The 23,933-nt window shown below is 40.0% G+C and overlaps 1 pseudogene; it reads right to left on the bottom strand.

Moving 5' to 3' along the window:
- Positions 1 to 22,221: 22,221 nt before the first annotated feature.
- Positions 22,222 to 23,167, bottom strand: LOC102415199 (annotated as a pseudogene).
- Between the last annotated feature and the right edge of the window lie 766 nt (positions 23,168 to 23,933).

Genomic DNA, 23,933 nt, shown 5'->3' with positions numbered 1-23,933 from the left:
GTTACCATCTTTCTAAATTCCATGTATATGCATTATTATACAGCATTGGTGTTTTTCTTTCTGGCTTACTTAACTCTGTATAATAGGCTCCAGTTTCATCCACCTCATTAGAACTGATTCAAGTGTATTCTTTTTAATGGCCGAGTAATATTCCATTGTGTATATGTACCACAGCTTTCTTGTCTGCTCATCTGCCGATGGACATCTAGGTTGCTTCCATGTCCTGGCTATTGTAAACAGTGCTGTGATGAACATTGGGGTACACGTGTCTCTTTCAATTCTGATTTCCTCAGTATGTATGCCCAGCAGTGGGAATGCTGGATCATAAGGCAGTTCTATTTCCAGTTTTTTAAGGAATCTCCACACTGTTCTCCATAGTGGCTGTACTAATTTGCATTCCCACCAACAGTGTAAGAGGGTTCCCTTTTCTCCACACCCTCTCCAGCATTTATTGCTTGTAGACTTTTGGATAGCAGCCATTCTGACTGGCGTGAAATCTTACCTCATTGTGGTTTTGATTTGCATTTCTCTGATAATGAGTGATATTGAGCATCTTTTCATGTGTTTGTTAGCCATCTGTCTGTCTTCTTTGGAGAAATGTCTGTTTAGTTCTTTGGCCCATTTTTTGATAGGGTCATTTATTTTTCTGGAATTGAGTTGCATGAGCTGCTTGTTTATTTTTGAGATTAGTTGTTTGTCAGTTGCTTTGTTTGCTACTATTTTCTTCATTCTGAAGTCTGTCTTTTCACCTTGCTTAGAGTTTCCTTTGTTGTGCAAAAGCTTTTAAGTTTAATTAAGTCCCATTTGTTTATTTTTGCTTTTATTTCCAATATTCTGGGAGGTGGGTCATAGAGGATCCTGCTGTGATTTATGTCAGAGAGTGTTTTGCCTATGTTCTCCTCTAGGAGTTTTATAGTTTCTGGTCTTACGTTTAGATCTTTAATCCATTTTGAGTTTATTTTTGTGTATGGTGTTAGAAAGTGTTCTAGTTTCATTTTTTTTCAAGTCATTGACCAGTTTTCCCAGAACCACTTGTTAAAAAGATTGTCTTTTCTCCATTGTATATTCTTGCCTCCTTTGTAGAAGATAAGGTGTCCATAGGTACATAGATTTATCTCTGGGCTTTCTATTTTGTTCCATTGATCTATATTTCTGTCTTTGTGCCAGTACCATACTGTCTTGATGACTGTAGCTTTGTAGTATAGTCTGAAGTCAGGCAGGTTGATTCCTCCAGTTCCATTCTTCTTTCTCAAGATTGCTTTGGCTATTCTAGGTTTTTTATATTTCCATACAAATTGTGAAATTCTTTGTTCTAGTTCTGTGAAAAATACCACTGGTAGCTTGATAGGGATTGCATTGAATCTATAGATTGCTTTGGGTAGTATACTCATTTTCACTATATTGATTCCTCCAATCCATGAACACAGTATATTTCTCCATCTATTAGTGTCCTCTTTGATTTCTTTCACCAGTGTTTTATAGTTTTCTATATATATATATGTCTTTTGTTTCTTTAGGTAGATATATTCCTAAGTATTTTATTCTTTTCCATTGCAATGGTGAATGGAATTGTTCCTTAATTTCTCTTTCTGTTTTCTCATTGTTAGTGTATAGGAATGCAAAGGATTTCTGTGTGTTGATTTTATATCCTGCAACTTTACTATAGTCATTGATTAGGTCTAGTAATTTTCTGGTGCAGTCTTTAGGGTTTTCTATGTAGAGGATCATGTCATCTGCAAACATTGTTTTACTTCTTCTTTTCCAATCTGGATTCCTTTTATTTCTTTTTCTGCTCTGATTGCTGTGGCCAAAACTTCCAAAACTATGTTGAATAGTAGTGGTGAGAGTGGGCACCCTTGTTTTGTTCCTGACTTTAGGGGAAATGCTTTCAATTTTTCACCATTGAGGATAATGTTTGCTGTGGGTTTGTCATATATAGCTTTTATTATGTTGAGGTATATTCCTTCTATTCCTGCTTTCTGGAGGGCTTTTATCATAAATGGATGTTGAATTTTGTCAAAGGCTTTCTCTGCATCTATTGAGATAATTATATGGTTTTTATTTTTCAATTTGTTAATGTATGTATTGGTTCAGTTTTGAAAAGTTGTACTTTTCTAAGAATTTGTCCATTTCTTCCAAGTTCTCCATTTTATTGGCATATAGTTGCTGATAGTAGTCTCTTATGATCCTTTGTATTTCTGTGTTGTCTGTTGTGATCTCTCCATTTTCATTTCTAATTTTGTTGATTTGATTTTTCTCGCTTTGTTTCTTGATGAGTCTGGCTAATGGTTTGTCAATTTTATTCAACTTCTCAAAGAACAAGCTTTTGGCTTTGTTGATTTTTGCTATGGTCTCTTTTGTTTCTTTTGCATTTATTTCTGCCCTAATTTTTATGATTTCTTTCCTTCTACTAACCCTGGGGTTCTTAATTTCTTCCTTTTCTAGTTGCTTTAGGTGTAGAGTTAGGTTATGCATTTGAATTTTTTCTTGTTTCTTGAGGTAAGCCTGTATTGCTATGAACCTTCCCCCTAGCACTGCTTTTACAGTGTCCTATAGGTTTGGGGTTGTTGTGTTTTCATTTTCATTCATTTCTATGCATATTTTGATTTCTTTTTTTATTTCTTCTGTGATTTGTTGGTTATTCAGCAGCGTGTTGTTCAGCCTCCATATGTTGGAATTTTTAATAGTTTTTCTCCTGTAATTGAGATCTAATCTTACTGCATTGTGGTCAGAAAAGATGCTTGGAATGATATCAATTTTTTTGAATATACCAAGGCTAGATTTATGGCCCAGGTTGTGATCTATTCTGGAGAGCATTCCATGTACACTTGAGAAAAAGGTGAAATTCATTCTTTTGGGGTGAAATGTCATATAGATATCAATTAGGTCTAACTCGTCTATTGTATCATTTAAAGTTTGTGTTTCCTTGTTAATTTTCTGTTTAGTTGATCTATCCATAGATGTGAGTGGGGTATTGAAATCTCCCACTATGATTGTGTTACTGTTAATTTCCCCTTTCATACTTGTTAGCATTTGTCTTACATATTGTGGTGCTCCTGTGTTGGGTGGATATATATTTATAATTGTTATATCTTCTTCTTGGATAGATCCTTTGATCATTATGTAGTGTCCTTCTTTTCTCTTTTCACAGCCTTTGTTTTAAAGTATATTTTATCTGATATGAGTATTGCTACTCCTGCTTTCTTTTGGTCTCTATTTGTGTGGACTATCTTTTTCCAGCCCTTCACTTTCAGTCTGTATGTGTCCCTTGTTTCAAGGTGGGTCTCTTGTAGACAATATATATAGGGGTCTTGTTTTTGTATCCATTCAGCCAGTCTTTGTGTTTTGGTTGGGGCATTCAAGCCATTTACATTTAAGGTAATTATTGATAAGTATGATCCTGTTGCCATTTACTTGATTGTTTTGGGTTCGAGTTTATACACCCTTTCTGTCTTTCCTGTCTAGAGAAGATCCTTTAGCATTTGTTGGCGAGCTGGTTTGGTGGTGCTGAATTCTCTCAGCTTTTGCTTGTCTGTAAAGCTTTTGATTTCTCCCTCATATTTGAATGAGATCCTTGCTGGGTACAGTAATCTGGACTGTAGGTTATTTTCTTTCATCACTTTATGTATGTCCTGCCATTCCCTTTGGCCTGAAGAGTTTCTATTGAAAGATTAGCTGTTATCCTAATGGGAATCCCCTTGTGTGTTACTTGTTGTTTTTCCCTTGCTGCTTTTAATATTTGTTCTTTGTGTTTGATCTTTGTTAATTTGATTAATATGTGTCTTGGGGGTGTTTTGCCTTGGGTTTATCCTATTTGGGACTCTCTGGGTTTCTTGGACTTGGGTGACTATTTCCTTCCTCATTTTAGGGAAATTTTCAACTATTATCTCCTTAAGTATTTTCTCATGGCCTTTCTTTTTGTCTTCTTCTTCTGGGACTCCTATGATTCGAATGTTGGGGCGTTTAACATTGTCCCAGAGGTCTCTGAGGTTGTCCTCATTTCTTTTAATTCTTTTTTCTTTTTTCCTCTCTGTTTCATTTATTTCTACCATTCTATCTTCTAATTCACTAATCCTATCTTCTGCCTCTGTTATTCTACTATTTTTTCCCCTCCAGAGTGTTTTTTATCTCATTTATTGCATTATTCATTAAATATTGGCTCTTTTTTATTTCTTCTAGGTCCTTGTTAAACATTTCTTACATCTTCTCGATCCTTGTCTCCAGGCAATTTATCTGTAACTCCATTTTGTTTTCAAGATTTTGGATCATTTTCACTATCATTATTCAGAATTCCTTATCAGGTAGATTCCCTATCTTTTCTTCTTCTTCTTCTTCTTCTTTTTTTTTTTTTTTTTGTTTGGTGGGCATTTATCCTGTTCTTTTGCCTGCTAGGTATTTCTCTGCCTTTTCATCTTGTTTATATTGCTGTGTTTGGGGTGGCCTTTCCATATTCTGGCAGTTTGTGGTTCTTCTTTATTGTGGAGGTTCCTTGCTGTGGGTGGGGTTGGATGGGTGGCTTGTTGAGGTTTCCTGGTTAGGGAAGCTTGTGTCAGTGTTCTGGTGGGTGGAGCTGGATCTCTTCTCTCTGGAGTGCATTAAAGTGTCCAGTAATGAGTTTTGAGATGTCAATGGGTTTGGTATGACTTTGGGCAGCCTGTATATTGAAGCTCAGGGCTATGTTCCTGTGTCGTTTGAGAATTTGCATGTCTTTCTCTGGAGCTTGTTGGCTCTTGGGTGGTGCTTGGTTTCTGTGTAGGTATGGAGGCATTTGATGAGCTCCTATCGATTAATGTTCCCTGGAGTCAGGAGTTCTCTGGTGTTCTCATGATTTGGATTTAAGCCTCCTGCCTCTGGTTTTCAGTCTTATTCTTACAGTAGCTCAAGACTTCTCCATCTATACAACACTGATGATAAAACATCTAGGTTAATGATGAAAAGTTTATCCACAGTGAGGGACATCCAGAGAGGTACACAGAGTTACATAGAGAAGAGAAGAGGGAGGAGGGAGATAGATGTGACCAGGAGGAGAAGAGGGGGAATCAAAAGGGGAGAGAGCAAGCTAGCCAGTAATCACTTCCCTATGTGCTCTCCACAGTCTGGATCCCTCAGAGATGTTCATGGAGTTATACAGAGAAGAGAAGAGGGAGGAAGGAGACAGAGGTGGCCAGGAGGATAAGAGGGGGAATCAAAAGGAGAGAGACAGATCCAGCCAGTAATCAGTTCCCTAGGTGTTCTCCACAACCCGGAACATACAAAGAGATTCACAGAGTTGGGTAGAGAAGAGAAAGGGGAGGGAGGAGATAGAGGCGACCTGGTGGAGAAAGAGGAGAGTCCAAAGGGGAGAGAGCAATCCAGCCAGTAATCTTGCTCCCAAGTAAAAATGGGTACTGAAGATTGGGTTCTTAAAGGTACAAAATTTATAAAAAATACCAAAAAGCAAAGATTAAAAGTCTAGAGTAGAGGTTAGATTCTCAAAAATACAATATTAAAGGAAAAAACAAAGTCACAAAAACTATTTTATATATATATATGAAGTTTGCTTTAAAAATTGGGTCTTTTTTATGTAAAGTTATAGTTATGTTATAAAAATGAAAATTAAAGGAGTAATAGAGGACTTAAAAATAAAAAATTTTTTAATTAAAAAAATGATAATAGTAAAAATATATCTAGGACTTTCTCTGGTGTTGTGGACAGTGTGGGGCCAGTTCATTTTCAGATAGTTCCCTAATCTGGCTTACACTTCTCAAGATCTATAGGCCCCTTCCTATGTAGTCGGTGCTAACTGCAGGGTTTTAATCTATTGCACCTGTCACTTTCAAAGCGGTTCCTTCTGTTTTGGCTTTTTCTGTTTGCTGGCCTATTCAGTGTCTAATTTCCACCCTGACACAAGGGGGGCGGTGGTGGTCACTTTTTAAAGCTCACTTGTTCAATTTTGCTGTGGGGAATGGAGAACATCGAAAATAAATATCACTGGCATCTGTGGGGAGTGCTCCCAGTGTGTTGGCCACACTGGGTTTGCTCCCATTCATGGCGTGTGTGCTTTCCCAGTCTATACTGCTCAGGCTCTAAGTTGCTCTGTCCAGAACTGTGACACGGGCCCTGGGTTGAGTGTACTTCCCAGATCTAAGCCATTCTGGTTCAGGTTCTCAGGAACTCCACAAAGGTGCAGACTTGAATGGGCCTGTGTTTTGTGCCCTTCCCTGGTCTGAGCAGCTCAGGTGACCAGGTGCTTGGCGAGCACAGTTGCTGCGATTTATCACCTCCCCCATCCCTGCCGCTTGGTTTTCTGGGTGTACAACTGGGTGCACGCCTTCTCAGGTGTGCCATGTGTCTCTCTTGAGAGCTGATCTCTGGTTGTGACCCTACCGGCAGATGTTGACCGTCCAGAATCCCAAGTGGTCTTGGTTAGCAATGAAGCCTGCTTGCAGTTTGGTAAATGATGCCTCTCTGGGGCCATGATTGCCCCCTTCTGGCTCTGGCTGCCCTCGCCTACCTGTCTCCAGCGAGAGATGGGCCTGTCCACAGCTGTCTAGCTCTGCTCAGTGCTTTGTTCTGTGAACAGGCCTGGCAGTGTCTTCAGTTCAGTTCAGTTCAGTTGCTCAGTCATGTCCAACTCTTTGTGACCCCATGAATCAGCACGCCAGGCCTCCCTGCCCATCACCAACTCCCGGAGTTCACTCAGACTCAAGTCCATCGAGTCAGTGATGCCATCCAGCCATCTCATCCTCTGTCGGCCCCTTCTCCTCTTGCCCCCAATTCCTCCCAGCATCAGAGTCTTTTCCAATGAGTCAACTCTTCGCATCAGGTGGCCAAAGTACTGGAGTTTCAGCTTTAGCATCATTCCTTCCAAAGAAATCCCAGGGCTGATCTCTTTCAGAATGGACTGATTGGATCTCCTTGCAGTTCAAGGGACTCTCAAGAGTCTTCTCCAACACCACAGTTCAAAAGCATCAATTCTTTGGCTCTCAGCTTTCTTCACAGTCCAACTCTCACATTCATTTATGACCACTGGAAAAACCATAGCCTTGACTAGACAGACCTTTGTTGGCAAAGTAATGTCTCTGTTTTTGAATATACTGTCTAGGTTGGTCATAACTTTCCTTCCAACGAGTAAGTGTCTTTTAATTTCATGGCTGCAGTCACCATCTGCAGTGATTTTGGAGACCCAAAAAATAATGTCTGACACTGTTTCCACTGTTTCTGCATCTATTTCCCATGAAATGATGGGACCAGATGCCATGATCTTTGTTTTCTGAATGTTGAGCTTTAAGCCAACTTTTTCACTCTCCTCTTTAACTCTCATCAAGAGGCTTCCTCTTCACTTTCTGCCATAAGAGTGGTGTCATCTGCATATCTGAGGTTATTGATATTTCTCTGGCAATCTTGATTCCAGCTTGTGCTTCTCCCAGTCCAGCGTTTCTCATGATGTACTCTGCATAGAAGTTAAATAAACAGGGTGACAATATACAGCCTTGACGTACTCCTTTTCCTATTTGGAACCAGTCTGTTGTTCCATGTCCAGTTCTAACTGTTGCTTCCTGACCTGCATACAGGTTTCTCAAGAGGCAGGTCAGGTGGTCTGGTATTCCCATGTCTTTCAGAATTTTCCACAGTTTATTGTGATCCACACAGTCAAAGGCTTTGGCATAGTCAATAAAGCAGAAATAGATGTTTTTCTGGAACTCTCTTGCTTTTTCCATGATCCAGCAGATGTTGGCAATTTGATCTCTGGTTCCTCTGCCTTTTCTAAAACCAGCTTGAACATCTGAAAGTTCATGGTTCACGTACTGCTGAAGCCTGGCTTGGAGAATTTTGAGCATTACTTTACTAGTGTGTGAGATGAATGCAATTGTGCGGTAGTTTGAGCATTTTTTGGCATTGCCTTTCTTTGGGATTAGAATGAAAACTGACCTTTTCCAGTCCTGTGGCCACTGCTAAGTTTTCCAAATTTGCTGGCATATTGAGTGCAGCACTTTCACAGCATCATCTTTCAGGATTTGGAACAGCTCAACTGGAATGCCATCACCTCCACTAGCTTCGTTCATAGTGATGCTTTCTAAGGCCCACTTGACTTCACATTCCAGGATGTCTGGCTCTAGGTCAGTGGTCACACCATGGTGATTATCTGGGTCGTGAAGATCTTTTTTGTACAGTTCTTCTGTGTATTCTTGCCATCTCTTCTTAATATCTTCTGCTTCTGTTAGGTCCATACCATTTCTGTCCTTTATCGAGCCCATTTTTGTATGAAATGTTCCCTTGGTATCTCTAATTTTCTTGAAGAGATCTCTTGTCTTTCCCATTCTGTTGTTTTCCTCTATTTCTTTGCATTGATTGCTGAGGAAGGCTTTCTTATCTCTTCTTGCTATTCTTTGGAACTCTGCATTCAGATGCTTATATCTTTCCTTTTCTCCTTTGCTTTTCACTTCTTTTCTTTTCACAGCTATTTGTAAGGCCTCCCCAGACAGCCATTTTGCTTTTTTGCATTTCTTTTCCATGGGGATGGTCTTGATCCCTGTCTCCTGTACAATGTCACAAACCTCCATCCATAGTTCATCAGGCACTCTATCTGTCAGATCTAGTCCCTTAAATCTATTTCTCACTTCCACTGTATAATCATAAGGGATTTGATTTAGGTCATACCTGAATGGTCTAGTGGTTTTCCCTACTTTCTTCAATTTAAGTCTGAATTTGGCAATAAGGAGTTCATGATCTGAGCCACAGTCAGCTCCTGATCTTGTTTTTGTTGACTGTATAGAGCTTCTCCATCTTTGGCTGCAAAGAATATAATCAATCTGATTTCGGTGTTGACCATCTGGTGATATCTTAAGTGTGTCTTAGGTTAGGGCTTTTCACCGGATAGCTATCCCACAGTCTGGATTGCCAACTCTAGTTAATTCCCTCAGATTGCTCTCAGGGCATTCAGGCCCGGTCCTTACTTTAAGCAATGCAGGCCCTAAGCAATGCAGCCTGTGCCTCCCTGTCCAGTCCCCGCTTGCTGGGGGTGGATGCAAGTGTCTGCACTTCTTTTTGGCTGGGAGTTGCTTTTAGGCACGTAATTGTGGGTTTCAATTATTTATTTATTTTTCCTAGCAGTTATGTTGCCCTCTGAGGTTCCAAAGCTCACCACAGACTTGCCGGTGAGAGTGTTTCCTGGTGTTTGGAAACTTCTCTCTTTTTTAAGACTCCCTTCCCTGGACGGATCTCCATCCCTACCTCTTTTGTCTCTCTTTTTATCTTTTATATTTTTTCCTACCTCCTTTTGAAGACAATGGGCTGCCTTTCTGGGTGCCTGATATCCTCTGCCACCATTCAGAAGTTGTTCTGTGGAATTTGCTCGGCGTTCAAATGTTCTTTCGATGAATTTGTGGGGGAGGAAGTGGTCTCCCCATCCTATTCCTCCACCATCTTAGCACTGCCCCCCCTCTTTCCTTGATTTAGCAGGACTGACAGACTTCTGACAGAACTCTGAGCTGGAGTCTACATTAGTGTGCTGGCAAACACCAGGGAAATGTGTGTGATATTTTGTGTTTTATAAAACTCAGCTGTCATTCTGTCTGCTCATGCACTATGTTTTCCATTCGGTAAATGGGAACTGACATAGTCGCCTACAAGAAGTAAAGAAAAAAGCAAGAGTCTTTATTGAAAGCTTCTCTGGAAAGGTTCAGTTTCTAATTCACTCTCCAGTATAAATTTCTAGCAGATATATTCAGTACATTTAACTACTCAACACCTAAACCAGGTTTCATTACCTGCCTTGCTTTTCTTTAACTATTAATTAATTTTCTTTCTAGTTGGACTATACTTCAAAGTTCTCCTCAAAGAGAATATCAGTCAACACATCACCTCAAAATGATCAGGTCTAGACTATTGGGCAGATATGGTCAAAGGCCTTTCAGAGATTAGATACACATCATCATTATTTCTTGCTAGGTTACCCCACTGATCCAGAGGAAGCTTGCCTTATTACCATTTCCCTAGAAAATTTGTCCTTCAAATCAAAAACCTTGCCACCTCAGTAAGACTCTGGCCTCCAAGTTTATGGTCTTTATGATGAAACTTTCATCTCCCAGCAGCCTGTTGAGGTCATGTCCTGCAACACTCAGCTTATTCTGAATTCTCCAATGAAGAGGCTTTTCACATCAGCCACTTTCTGCTTCTCTTTGAACCCCATGAAAAGGCCCTCAGCCTACCCCTTTATATATTGAACATGATACCACAGATTCCATTTTATGTATGTTCTTTCCCTAATCCTCAATTTTTAGGTTTCCTGTTACATCTATGCCCAAAGTACTATTAAAAAAATAGGAACTGATTGTCCCATAAATAAATGAAAACTAAATGATCCAGAACTGAACATCTTGTTCAAGATTGATTGATCAATGGACTACTGCACCAACATGTGCATTTTATTACAAACCCTCCTATCTCACAAATGTGTGTACACACTCACAGACACATGCATATATCTTAAAGATGGAAATAATCTTGACAAAGGCAAGGTGGTGGCACTTGAAGTTAAGGACAAGGGGACTGACATCTAAAAAATACCTATAGTGTACCAGCATTACAAATGGCATGCAATTCTTGAATCCTCATGACAGCACTCGGAGACAGAGCAGCATTATCAAGGCCAGGCTGTGGGACAAGAATAGGTTGTCGAGTCCAATAAGTCTGCTTTGAATCTTTACACCCTTTCTAGATGCAATTTGTAACCCAGTCATGACTGCAGCACTTTGCCCTTAGCTTCCTGTCAATTCATGGCCCTGGAGTCTCTCAAACCACTTCTACATTACCTACATTTTAAATCTATCACTGGATATGGATATGGGCAAGCATTGTCCATTGAACAAAATATCACTCTAACAAAAAGAATGAATCTATATTCCACAGCAGGGTAAGGTAGGGATAATAAGCCTCTAAGTTGGTGATGGACAGGGAAGCCTGGCATGCACCAGTCCATGGGGTTGCAAAGAGTCAGACATGACTGAGCGACTGAACTGAACTGAAGTCACTACTGAGCATTACAGATTATCCTTGAATAAAAGAACATTTATTAAAAGTCTTAGAATAAAAACTTTTTCTATCCTTTCATCACTGACACAATGGACATGAGTTTGAGTAAACTCCAGGATCTGGTGATGGACAGGGAGGCCTGGCATGCTGTGGTCCATGGGGTTGCAAGGAGTTGGACACGACTAAGTGACTGAACTGAGCTGATCCTTTCATAAACTGGTTCGTTCTTCTCATTATGTGTTTCCTTTTTTTTTCTTCTTCTTAAACCATTTCAGTTTTGAGAAATGTAATAGATGTTTACTAAAAAGGTCTGGACCATATTCAGAACTTGTGCAAGCCTCAAAATTCTTAGTTTATTCAGTATGTGGAGTTCCACTATTGCTTAATTGCCACACCCTTTTCAAATTCTTCAGAGATCTGCAAATCTGAAGCCAATCAGAGATGGTTAATTTATTTTATTCAGCCCCAAGTGCCCCAAATAAATTTTTTTCCTTCTTGGATAATTCACTTTAGACCAGGTCAACACAATAATCAACACCCAACCTGCTTGACAGGCACCCACAATCTAACAATCTGCTTTACCAGACAGGCCTCCTGCTTCCCCTTCTAGTTCCCAGAAGTTTCTGCATCAACTGTGATGTCTGTCTGCTCAAAACAGAAAAAGCACCACTTGTAGGACTTCCCTGGTGCCCAGTGGCTAAAACTCCGTGTTCCCAATGAAAGGGACTTCCACATGCCGCAACTAAGACCCAACACAGACAAATAAATTAATTAATTAAAAAAAAAAGCATCACTTGTAAAAGATAACACAAGCCTGACTTTATCTAGTGGGAAATTAACATAAAAAACATAGATTTTTAGAGCTAAATCCCAATTTGGAAACATATGTGGCAATTAAAACACAAGGATTGGCACAAATGTCACTTGTCCTCATAATTCTCAATACTCTTCCTTATCCCTCTCCACCACCCCTCTCTTCCCTCCCTTGCACCCACAGCTCCTTCACTTCATGCCCACACAGATGCAGCAACCAGATCTGCAGTATCAAATCAACTCTTAGAACACTGAGGCTCATAGACGTGAAATGAGCTGTCCAAGGTCAACTATGTAGGTAGTTAGAGAATCAAGATTTAAACCCTGATCAAATCTTTTGCTCTTTCCATAGCACATTGATAAAAAGGAGAGAAAGAAGGAAGGAAGGAAGGGACAGGAAGTCTGTTCTGTGTCTGGACACACAGAGGACCATATTGTTCCAAGCACTTGTTAGAGAAGCAAGTGCTGGTCACTTACAAAACACCAGCAAATTTCCCATGCTCTTTTTATATTCTCTCTGCATTGGTCTTGGACCCTAGGGTGTAAAAACCTCGCTCGTCCATCATCCACCAGTCAATAGTTATGATAAAGAAAAATATTAGCCCACAGTGGAGGTGATATTTAGGCTGAGTCTTAAAAAAAAAAATGAGTCAATATTTATGAGGCAATTGGGAGAAAGACATCACAGACGTAACACTTTCAGTTGGTAAAGCACTTTCTGAATGTTATTGCATTTAATACTAAGAAAAGGAAGAGAAAAAAATCTCATTGTGAGACACACGAGATTGTTCTTATTATCCCCATTTTAAAGATTAGGAAACTGAGGATTAGGCTGGATGAATTAGCACACTTCACATCCTCATGACACACTCAGTGTATGTGGAACACATTGGAGAGGAAAAACTCTTTTTGTAGTGTTAAAAATGATCAAAGATCATTTAGGCAATAAAACAAATTTTAATATTTCATGAAGCAGGCAGTCCCCATTCCCAAGGGTCCAGAGAACTGCAAAATGGAAAAGACAAGAAACTTTTACAGGATATAAAACAAGGAACAAGGAAGAGAAAAATAGGTAATGAATAAGACAAGAGGAAATAAATAATCTACAGAATCCAGAGTTGGCTTGGCATTTGGGGATTGGCTAACTGCATATACTATGCTTCTGCTCAAGTGGAGCATTTACAGGGACAAAAAGTTTTCTAAGTTGTGATGTGCTGACTAGGCACCCCAGCTGGGAGTAGTTCTATCTTGAGCCTAAAAATGTATTTCAATGATGAGGTCATATGGATGAATGCCTCAATTTGGTGGGACTGGTGTCCTCATAAGAAAAGAGAGACAGACACCAGAGTTACAAAGCACAGAGAAAAGGCATATAAAGACACAACAAGAAAACAGCCATTTACAAGCCAGGAAGAGAGGTCTCATCAGAAAACAACCCTGACAACTCCTTAATCTTGGGCTCTCAGCCTCTATAACTGATAGTGAATACACTTCTGTTGTTTAATCCACCCAGTCTGTGGTATTTTGTTATGGTAGTCCTGCTGCTGCTGCTGCTGCTAAGTCACTTCAGTCGTATCTGACTCTGTGCAACCCCACAGACGGCAGCCTACCAGCTCCTCTGTCCCTGGGATTCTCCAGGCAAGAATACTGCAGTGGGTTGCCATTTCCTTCTCCAATTCATGCACGCATGCTAAGTTGCTTCAGTCGTGTCCGACTCTGTGTGACCCCATGGACAGCAGCCCACCAAGTCCTCTGTCCACAGGATTCTCCAGGCAAGAATACTGGAGTGGGTTGCCATTTCCTTCTCCAATGGTAGTCCTAGAAGACTAAAATCCTAACAAAGCTAGCCTAGGACATGGCGCATCAGATCAATTGCAGATGCATGATCCAAGGAGAAACCAGAGTAGGCAACAGTGACTCTCCTTGGGCCTGACCCTGGGGTGTGGTCCTATTACTAGATTTATAGCAAAACTTTGGAAGACAACTGGTGAATAAAGTTGGTGGTAGCTCAGTTATTTAACTTGTATCTATTGAGCTCCCACAATGAGTTAGATATGAGGAATCTAGGGTATATTTGGATGAGATGTACATGTAAACAAACAAATGAGATGAAGGCAGAGTGGATAGAACACGGAATTAGGACCAGAATCATCTGGTTTTGAATTCCAGCTCTACTGTTTACTCTAACATTATGAACTGGACATATTAAATTACCTAGTCTCTCTGTCTAAGACTAGATGTTCTCATCTATAAAATGAGTTTGATATACACACCGCATAACACTACTGAGAGAATAAATGAGCTATTTTATGTACAGCCCATTTAAAGTAGGTGACGCATAGTAGATACTCAATAAAGTATGTATATTATTATTTTAATTATGTACAAAATCTATTGAAGGCAATCATAAAAGGATTATCACCTTTACATAGATATATCAAGAAGGTTTGCTAGAGAGAGAGCAATATTTAAAAAGAATCTTGAAAAATGAGAAGGCGCTTACTTGGCTCGCAGGGCAAATGTATTTGTAAATGCAGTTCAGGTCCAGGTAAAGGTAAGAAGAAATTTTAAAACTACAATTGAAAGTTCAGGGAACTGTATTTAATTTAACCCAGTTGACCTAGAGATTGAGGGGATAGTGAATTAGGATATGATACTAACTGCATGTGATAGGCAGAGAAGGCAATGACACCCCGCTCCAGTACTCTTGCCTGGAAAATCCCATGGACGGAGGAGCCTGGTAGACTGCAGTCCATGGGGTCACGAAGAGTCAGACACTTACTGAGCGACTTCACTTTCACTTTTCCCTTTCATGTCTTGGAGAAGGAGATGGCAACCCACTCCAGTGTTCTTGCCTGGAGAATCCCAGGGACGGCGGAGCCTGGTTGGCTGCCGTCTATGGGGTCACACAGAGTCGGACATGACTGAAGTGACTTAGCAGCCACAGCAGCGTGTGATAGGAGGCTTCCCAGGTGGTGCTAGTGGTAAAGAACCCACCTGCCAATGCAGGAGGTGTAAGAGACACAGTTTCAATCCCTGGGTCAGGAAGATCCCTTGGAGGCGGGCACAGCAACCCACTCTAGTATTCTTACCTGGAAAATCCCATGGAGAAAGGAGCCTGGCAGGCTACAGTCCATAGGGTCGCAGAGGACGTGACTGAAGCAACTTAGCACACAGGCACACTTTGTGTGACAGAGACACAAAGTAACAGTGACTTAAAGCTGATAGTTTATTCTTCTCACATAAAACTCTGAGCAGTATGGTAACTACTCTGTAGAATCATCAAGGTATCTAGTTATTCTTATCTTTGTCTTCATATGCAACATCCACATTCCAATCAGTGAAAAGACAAACAGAGGGAAGAGGAGGGAATCCTCATTCCTTTGAAGAACAGAAACTCGATGGACTTCCCTGGTGGTCCAGTGGTTAAGACTCTGCCTTTCAGAGCACGGGGTTCAGATTCCATCTCTGGTTGGAAAACTAAGATTCCACATGCCGTGGGGTGCAGCCAAAAAGTAAAAAAATAAAGAACGGAAACTCAAAGTTACACACATGCCTTCTAATCATATCTTCTTAACCAGAAATTAGTCATGTGAACATACATACCAAGCTGCAAAGGAACCCAGAAAATGTGATTTGTATTGAGAAACCATTTTCCTGTGCCGAAGTCTTCCTTGAAAAATATTATACTTTTGATCTGAAACTGCTCAAAGTTCACTATAAGGACTACGTTAATCATCAGTATTTCTGAGGAGGTTGGTTATCTTCAATACACCACAAAGTGTCTGCCACTAACACTGGTTCCCCCCAAACTGGCTTCTTTCAACATGACTAGAGCTTGTCTCTGATCTGTACACTCAGCAGCCTGCCCCTGTGTGATCTCCAATCTCACGCTTACTGTAAGGAGAGGAGGGTTTTATCTCATTTGAACTTGAGTGAGAAGAGTGAGTTCCAGACTGGGTGTCTGAACAGAAATGGACTCCCCACTGAAGAGAAACACAATGCCTTTTGGGCTAAGTGATCCTTTCAAATGTTCTTCTAAGGTCAAGAGTTTATCGTGCTATGGTTTCGTATCCAATTTACGGGACTTGAAATTATAATTTTAAACAGATGAAGTACATTAAGATAGATAATTTACTTGTACCATAATTAATTTATAAAACCTGTCTCAACTAAGAGATGCTGATTTCTAAAAATCAGGGTTTTCAAACTGAAAAAACGACTTTGCCCATAAAAAGATGTGTCAGATTTCATCAAATAAAGTCAAGAATCCAAAAGCTATAAAGTCAAGAATCTATAAAGCTAAATATAGCAAGAACTACATTCATTATTTCTCAAAGAAAAATGCCCCCAAAGTCTTTAAGTTGTGACAGAAAATCAATTAATAAATGAAAGAATTGTCCTAATTGCAATACAGAATATCATCTAACGATAGTGAAGTAGGTAATTGAGCCTAATGGTAATATCATTTAATTAAAGAAATGTTTAATTTAGTCTACTCAAGATCCCATGTCCTGATATTTGGCAAAACTAATACAATTATGTAAAGTTTAAAAATAAAATAAAATAAAAAAAAAAAAAAAAAAAAAAAGACCCCATGTTCTGTGTAGTTGCTGCTGTGTTGTATCGTGGTTAGCCTCTTAGTCAGGTCTGACTCTGTGACCCTTTGGACTGTATGTAGCCCGCCAGGTTCCTCTGTCCATGGAATTTCTCAGGCAAAAATACTGGAGTGGGCTGTCATTTCCTCATCCCGACCCAGGGATTGAAACTGCGTCTCCTATGGTAGGTGCTATGAAGAGTAAAAGATTTTTTAAAAGTATGTGACTATATTTTCTTCTCTGTACCAAGAAAATGCTGTTTTTTCTTTTTCATAACAGAATGTAGGCCTATCAGCCTAACTTGATGGCTTTCAATCTGTTTGCTCCCGGGAATCACCTAATAAAATGAAAATTTCAAATTAAAAAGTAAAAGAAAGAAAACTTTAAAATATATACACCAACACCCAGGTCACACAATGAAAACAGACTTCCTGTAAATGGAGCCCAGCAACCCAAGTGATTCTTTGTTCAGCCCTGGTAGGGAACCAGGGCCCTAACAGGACTGAGCTCCTTGAGGGAAAAAAAGCATGTCCTCATCACCGCTCCTGACACACACTCAAACTTTCTATAAGTCGACAGATGGATGGATAGACAAACACATCAAAAGCTAGTGTTTCCTGCCCTGAAGTTACTTATTATCAAGTAAGAAAAATATAACTTGTACACAGATAGTTGTGTAAATTACAAGCCAGTAGATGTGGCATGATTGCCACTGTATTTTATAACAGAGATTCTGATCTGAAAGAAAGCCCTGTTAAATGCATATAATGGAGCACTTTCATTTAAGAGCCAAACAAGAAAGGCTTCAGTTATGCTGCTGATTAACATCTAATTTTTGAAAAGAAGGGAGTCATTTCACAGATTGTATCATTTAAAAGAAATAAAAAAGAAAGTAACAATGAGGTCAAGCAAATCTTGGAAGTGAATTTCAAGGCTCCCTTAAGCCTTGTCCCCATATCAGCTTCCCTAGGCAGACTAAATGTTTGGTTTGATTTAATTTGGTTTGGTTTTAGGATGACTTTCCTCCCCTGTTATGATTATTCCCAGGTCACCTGACTACTATACTCTCTTTTAATCTACAAACAGTGCTTTCATCCAGCTAGATAATCTAGTATCAGGATATTAATCCTTCTAAGGCCCTCAGCCAGCATCATTCTGAACTAACTCTACCACGCCCAATTAAGTGTCACTTAGCATCAAAACTGACTCCAGATCCTTTGATGCCAAACACTACTCACAAGGGACTGTGCAAATTAAATGACTCATCTTAAACAATTGGAGCATTTATAATCTATATATTTCCCAATGGAAATTAAATGAACAAATAAACTATGGAAGCAAATGATATTTAGGCAAAAGTCTTCCTATCCAGTCAGCTTGTGTATTTATGTTTGATGAGGAAAGAGAAAATTCTTACCACTTTCTTGGGGAAGACATTTTCAGAACAATTTGAAACATTTTTAAGCATAAAATTGCATAACAGTTAACTCAAAAACATCTCTAGTACAATAGAAAACAAAAGTGATATTCAACCAAACGCATCAGGCAGATAAAATACAGGCACAGAAATGGAAAAGCTGGTTTAGAGTTAGAATGCTATTATCTCCTAAGAGGCAGATTATATCTCCCATGTTTCTCAACTTTTGGAAAGTGGGGTACTAAGTTTCTAAGGTCCTCTTTTTCTTGGGAGTGAGACCAGCCTGGGAAGTGTTCTAACTCCATTCTGACTCCTGACATGCAAGAACCAAGAGTGAAGGCCTGAAACCACACAGGAGCACTTTGGATGCAACATCCTAAGCAGCAAAGCTGACACCTGCCCTTTTTACACCTTCATCATCACATGTGCCAACACTTGACTCAGGCACACACAGAACTTTGGTCAATAGCATAGCACCACTACTCATCTGCTTGACCTTTCCTCCCTTTCCAGGAGTCTAATCTTTGCTGCTTCTCCTCCTTATTCACTGATTTCACAATCTTTGTTGATTTTTTTCTCCTTTCTCAAATATTTAACTTTCTTTCCATTTATCTCTTCTATGGCTTCTCAAAAAATGAGTCTCTAGCCCATCTTCTCTCCCTCTTTAGACTCAGATCGAAGCCTCCAGCTGCCTTCTGAATATCTTCACTTGAATAGCCAAGTATCCGAAACAAAATTTGGTGTTATCTTACTCACCAAATATGCTCTTCATTCCTCTTCTTCCATCTCAGACTCATGATCTTACTGTCCATCAAGCGTTCTGTGCTAATGAGTAGCTGAGTGGTCTTGATTCCACTTTAAACCCCTATTGCAGAATTAACCTCTGTCCCCTCTTTTGATCTAATCACTCGGTGCTCACACATTCTCACCTAGGCTAATACAACCATCTCCTAACTGGTCTCCCTGCTGCTTGTCTTTCCACCACTCTTGCAACCATCCTGCTGGGTTTATCTTCTTAAAGTACAATAGATCCGATTTTGTCATGATTCTACTTCTGAATGTTAGCTGACTCTTCCTTTCCTGTGGGATTAAGTCCAAAAACCAGAAAGGGCATACAAAGCCCTTCCAATTATGACCCCAACCTACTTCTCTAGCTTTACTCTGATATGCCTCTCTACATTCTCAAATGAATCTCTCTTTATCTCCCAAATTGACCATGCTCTTCCTACTTTTTGCATGTGTTATGCCTTCTGCATGAAATGTCTGGCCTTCCCCCACTCTACCTCTACCCCAACCTGGAGAAAAACTTCTATTTTCTCAATAGAAAATAATAATAATAGATCAAATGTCACCTGGCTAGAAAGGCTTCCCTGAGTTTTTCAAAGCCTAAAACTAAGATCATGGCATCTGGTCCCATCACTTCATGGCAAACAGGAGGGGAAAAGTGGAAACAGTGACAGATTTTATTTTCTTGGGCTCCAAAATCAAAGCAGACAGTGACTTCTGTCATTAAATTAAAAGATGTTTGCTCTTGGGAAGGAAAAATATGACAAATCTAGACAGCATATGGAAAAGCACAGACATCACTTTGCCAACCAAGGTCCATCTAGTCAAAGCTATTGATTTTCTGGTAGTCATGCATGGATGAGAGAGTTGGACCATAAAAAGGCTGAGCATCAAAGAATTAATGCTTTCAAATTGAGGTGCTGGAGAAGACTCTTGAGAGTCCCTTGGACAGCGAAGAGATCAACCAGTTAACCCTGAAGGAAATCAATCCTGAATATTCATTGGAAGGACTGAAGCTGAAGTTGAAGCTCCAATATTTCGGCCACCTGATGTGAAGAGCTGACTTACTGGAAAAGACCCTATTTCTGGGAAAGATTGAAGACAGGAGATGAAAGGGACGACAGAGGATGAGATGGTTTAATGGAATCACCATCTCAATAGACATAAGTTTGAGGAAATGCAGGGAGTTAGTGAAGGACAGGGAAGCCTGGCATGATGCAGTCCATGGGGTCACAAAGAGTCAGACACGACTTAGCAACTGAACAACAACAACCCACCCCACATCTGACTAGGCCAGACACATAATTTCAAGAATCTAGGAGGCATTGACTAGAAGGAAACTCCCTGCAACAGGTAGGAACCCTATCTAACTGGCTCACCAGCGTCTAATACTTTGCCCAATAGAGAGTCACTGTTCAACATATATTTTAATAAGTGAATCTCGTACCTTCAGGCTTTAGAAGGCAGAAACAAATATATAAATAAATAGTGTTGAAACAAAAGTATTGCAGGGAGGGAGAATATTAGGAAATGAGACCAAAAAAATCATGAAAGCCAAAAATCTAGGCAGAGGGAAAAACTGGGCTTGAAGTCTTTCAGGGAGACCTCCTAGAAGACCAAATAAGAGATAAGGTTCAAAGGTTCAGGTGTGGACAGAGAGGGAGTGGTTATAGGTGCTCATCCAGTGTGAACACCCAGACAGGTTGGTCTTCTCCCCCTGATGGCACATGGTTCATTTACAAGCAGTGCCTTGTGTTGCAATTTATCTGTTCACATACCTGAAACACCCACCAGACAGTGTGTTCTTTGAAGGCAGCCACACTACCTTATTCACTGTTATATCTGAGCACCTGGTACCATGGCCACCACTTAGTCATGGTTTTACTATAAATTTTGCTGCTTTATAAAATCTTAGGTATAATAAATGATTGTGCAGGGCCTGACTTTCACTATTGTAAACACTAGTGAAAGTAGACTCAGGGATGGAGAATCCAATAGTAGTATTGTGCTGGGTGAGATCATGGAAGTCATGACACCTGAGAAGGTTGCTTTTCTTAGCTTTATTTTTAGGGCAATAACCATAAACTTTGTGACCCAGGCCTATTTCTACCTCAGTTCCAGGAAAGTTTTCACCTCTAGAAGAACTGATTAACAGCTTAAGCTAAATAAAGTACCTAATAAAGAATTCTTGCCATGATTTTTCAAGGTCTTTCCTGATGGGTGACTTTGACACTTATAATCTCTACTGGCACTCTATCGGTCTTGTCTGGTTAGACTCAGAATACAGTCAGCTCTATTTTTAACAGAGCAACTTTTAAAGGAGCAAAACAAATTATCAGCCTATTAGCTTTTCCATATTCTACTTTGATAAAATGCAAATATGAATTTCTCAGTAAACATTTCACAATATACATTTCTCAATAAACATTTCACAGTATAACTCGGGGAGTGACCACAAATTCTGTATCCATCTTCCCATAGAGAGGTGAGAGCATGTGCCCATCTCCTGATCTTATTGGGCTTGTGAGTCTGTCCACCAACAGGGTAGAGAGCACATAATACCATATCATTTCTTCTTTTTTTAACTGAAAAATGCTTTATTTTTAGAGATATCACCTTTGGCATTTAAACTAAGCAAAATATTCACTAAAGAAGTTGGTTAACAATTCAGGTAGTTTAAAAATTTTTTGTCTGTGCTATGTTTTTCATTAAAAATATTTTAATAATTTTTGAAGGCATGGGGGAAGGATGGAGGAGCTGAATTACTATTTCAGGGTCTCTGATTACTGCTTTTTTATTCAGTTCAGTGGTAAGGTAAGATTTATAAGAATATATATATATGTACAATTGAATCACTTTGCTATACAACACCTGAAACTAAGACAACATTGTAAAGCAACTATAATTCAATAAAAAATTTTAAGTAAAATAATAAAAGATTTATAAGAGAAGTTACATTTTAGAAAATCAAGGTGATAAAAGTAATATTCAGCCTGGGATTGTACCATTCAAGAAAAAGAAAGATTAAAAAAACCACTTAAAAAAGTCAAGATAATAAAATTATATTCATAAGATCCTACTCATAGTAAGGAAATACTTAGTATAAACATTATAAAAATAATCCTTACCATTTATTCAACACCTATCATTTGCCAGGCAATCATGCTTTAATGTCATGATTTCTAATTCTAAAAACTATTCTTAAGAAGACAATTAAGTTGTTTTTTGAAACAGAAAAAGGAAATGAAGCTTATTAAAGTTTAATGACTCATCTAAGGCCATACAGCTAGTAGACATTAGAACTGGTGTTTGAATGCAAGTTTTTCTTCCATACCACACAGCACCTACCATAAAGAAAATCAGCTGAATAAACTTCTCCTATTATTTTATCCAAATTTCATTTGTAAAGTCCCTGAGACAGTCTATTATTCTGATATGGCAATATCCATCTTTCATAGTATTAATAATTAATTAAGAAAATCCATCACGTTCTTACCCTGTGTTTGGAAAACAGTGTCATCACAAATAATAAGCTATTCTTGTCCTCAGTTACAACAATTTAGAACCTGTTACTCAAAACAAGAAGCCCTTGGATTCAAATATAAAAAACAGTATTCTATTTAGACATTCTTCAAGATGGTTGGATGGCATCACTAATTCAACGGATATGAGTTTGAGCAAGCTCCAGGAGATGGTGAAGGACAGGGAAGCCTGGTGTGCTGCAGTCCATTGGGCTGCAAAGAGTCAGGCACAACTGAGCGACTGAACAACAACAAATTCTATTTTGCCACAATTACAAAGATCCAAAACTCCATTTTTGAGCCATTTCTGCATAATAAAAATCTAGTCTGCATTTGTCCTTAACAGAGAATATTAAACTAAGAAGTCCCTGAAGAGGTCAGAGTGTCAACAAAATTCAACATGATGGTGGAGCCCACACAGACAAAGGAAACAAAGCCAGGCCCTTCCACACAGCCATACATCCTCGGGATGATTTCATTTAAACTCAATGTCTCTTCATGCCACACATATTCCCCAATGTCTGCTAGGTGAAATACCACAATTGCTATGGGTCTACTTTCCTGCAGTCTTGTGTAGACTTCACTGCCACCTCAAAACCCAAAAGGATGTCTGCCATGGAGTACACCAGGACTTCCTGGTACTGAGAAGTATTTTCAGTGACTCCACCAAGTCCAGATTTCACCACAAGTTTCCCATACAATAAGGAATGCTCTGCTCCAGGTTTTATCCACACTTAATATTTGGCATAGGGTGCTAGGGAATCCAGAATTATTCTGTTAAAACTTGTAGGTCTTGCATGTCCCCAAAGACACCAGCTGTGTCATTGGAGATACTGGCAGCCAACTTCAAGATCATCTCATTCACGTAGTACACTCGGTACTTGTGTAACCTGAAATGAGGTGCCATAAATCCTGTCGAGCATAGCTTAAGTCTCCCCGATGTATTCTACTATCTTCTCAAACACTACATGGGCCTACTCTTCAGTCAGTAGTCTCCTTTTCCTGCTGGGTTGGAACATCGGATGATCTTGCCTCATTTGCTGGAAACAGGTCAGCAGCCAGCCGCGTCTTGGCAACCTCAAACCCTGCCTCTTTAGCCCCTTTCCAATTTTCTCCCCCGCGCTAGCACCCCATAGCCTGGAGGATCATCAAGGAAAGAAAGCCGGCCTAGTGAGAAACCATAGCAACCAGAAGTGAGCTCCAGTTGCTCCTGGTCCTAGATTCTAAGCCAGCGCCCTTGCTGAGCAGGAGGGGAAGTGACCGCAGCTTCTGAGAAGATGGCAGCGACAGCAACTGTACTATCCTCAACCATTCTGTCGGCCACAGAGACGGCCCCCACTGCTGCTCTTGCAGAGGTGGACGATGAAGGGCTCTTGGTGTCGCTGTTCTGGGACCGCTTCCAGGAGACCCAGTGGCCATAGTGACCGGATGTGGGCCGCTCCCTCAGGGAGGTGAGCACCTGGCTGAGGAGCGAGCATAGCTGGCCACATGGTTTCTAAGTTGAAATCATAAAGAGGATGTAGCTTCAGCCATGCTCTTCCTTGAAACCACCTGAGCCACCACAGATGAAGTCTGACTACCCTAAGACTGCCATGGTGCAGTGGCCCAGACACGCCACCGACAATCCCAACTGAGTCGGTTCTTCAGAAGTTCTCCACTTCAGAGAGATGTGTGGAGAGCCTGTTGTAGAGTTACATTTGCAGCCACAATCATTCAAGTCATCCACAGCCATTTGAGTCATCCTAGCTGAGATCCCAGAGGCATCTTTTGTGCTTTTTGACGTTT

This window comes from Bubalus bubalis, chromosome 7, assembly GCF_019923935.1.
Source record: "Bubalus bubalis isolate 160015118507 breed Murrah chromosome 7, NDDB_SH_1, whole genome shotgun sequence".
Taxonomy (NCBI): Eukaryota; Metazoa; Chordata; class Mammalia; order Artiodactyla; family Bovidae; genus Bubalus; species Bubalus bubalis.
Note: the sequence above shows the minus strand (reverse complement) of the source record. Positions and strands in the feature narration are given on the sequence as shown.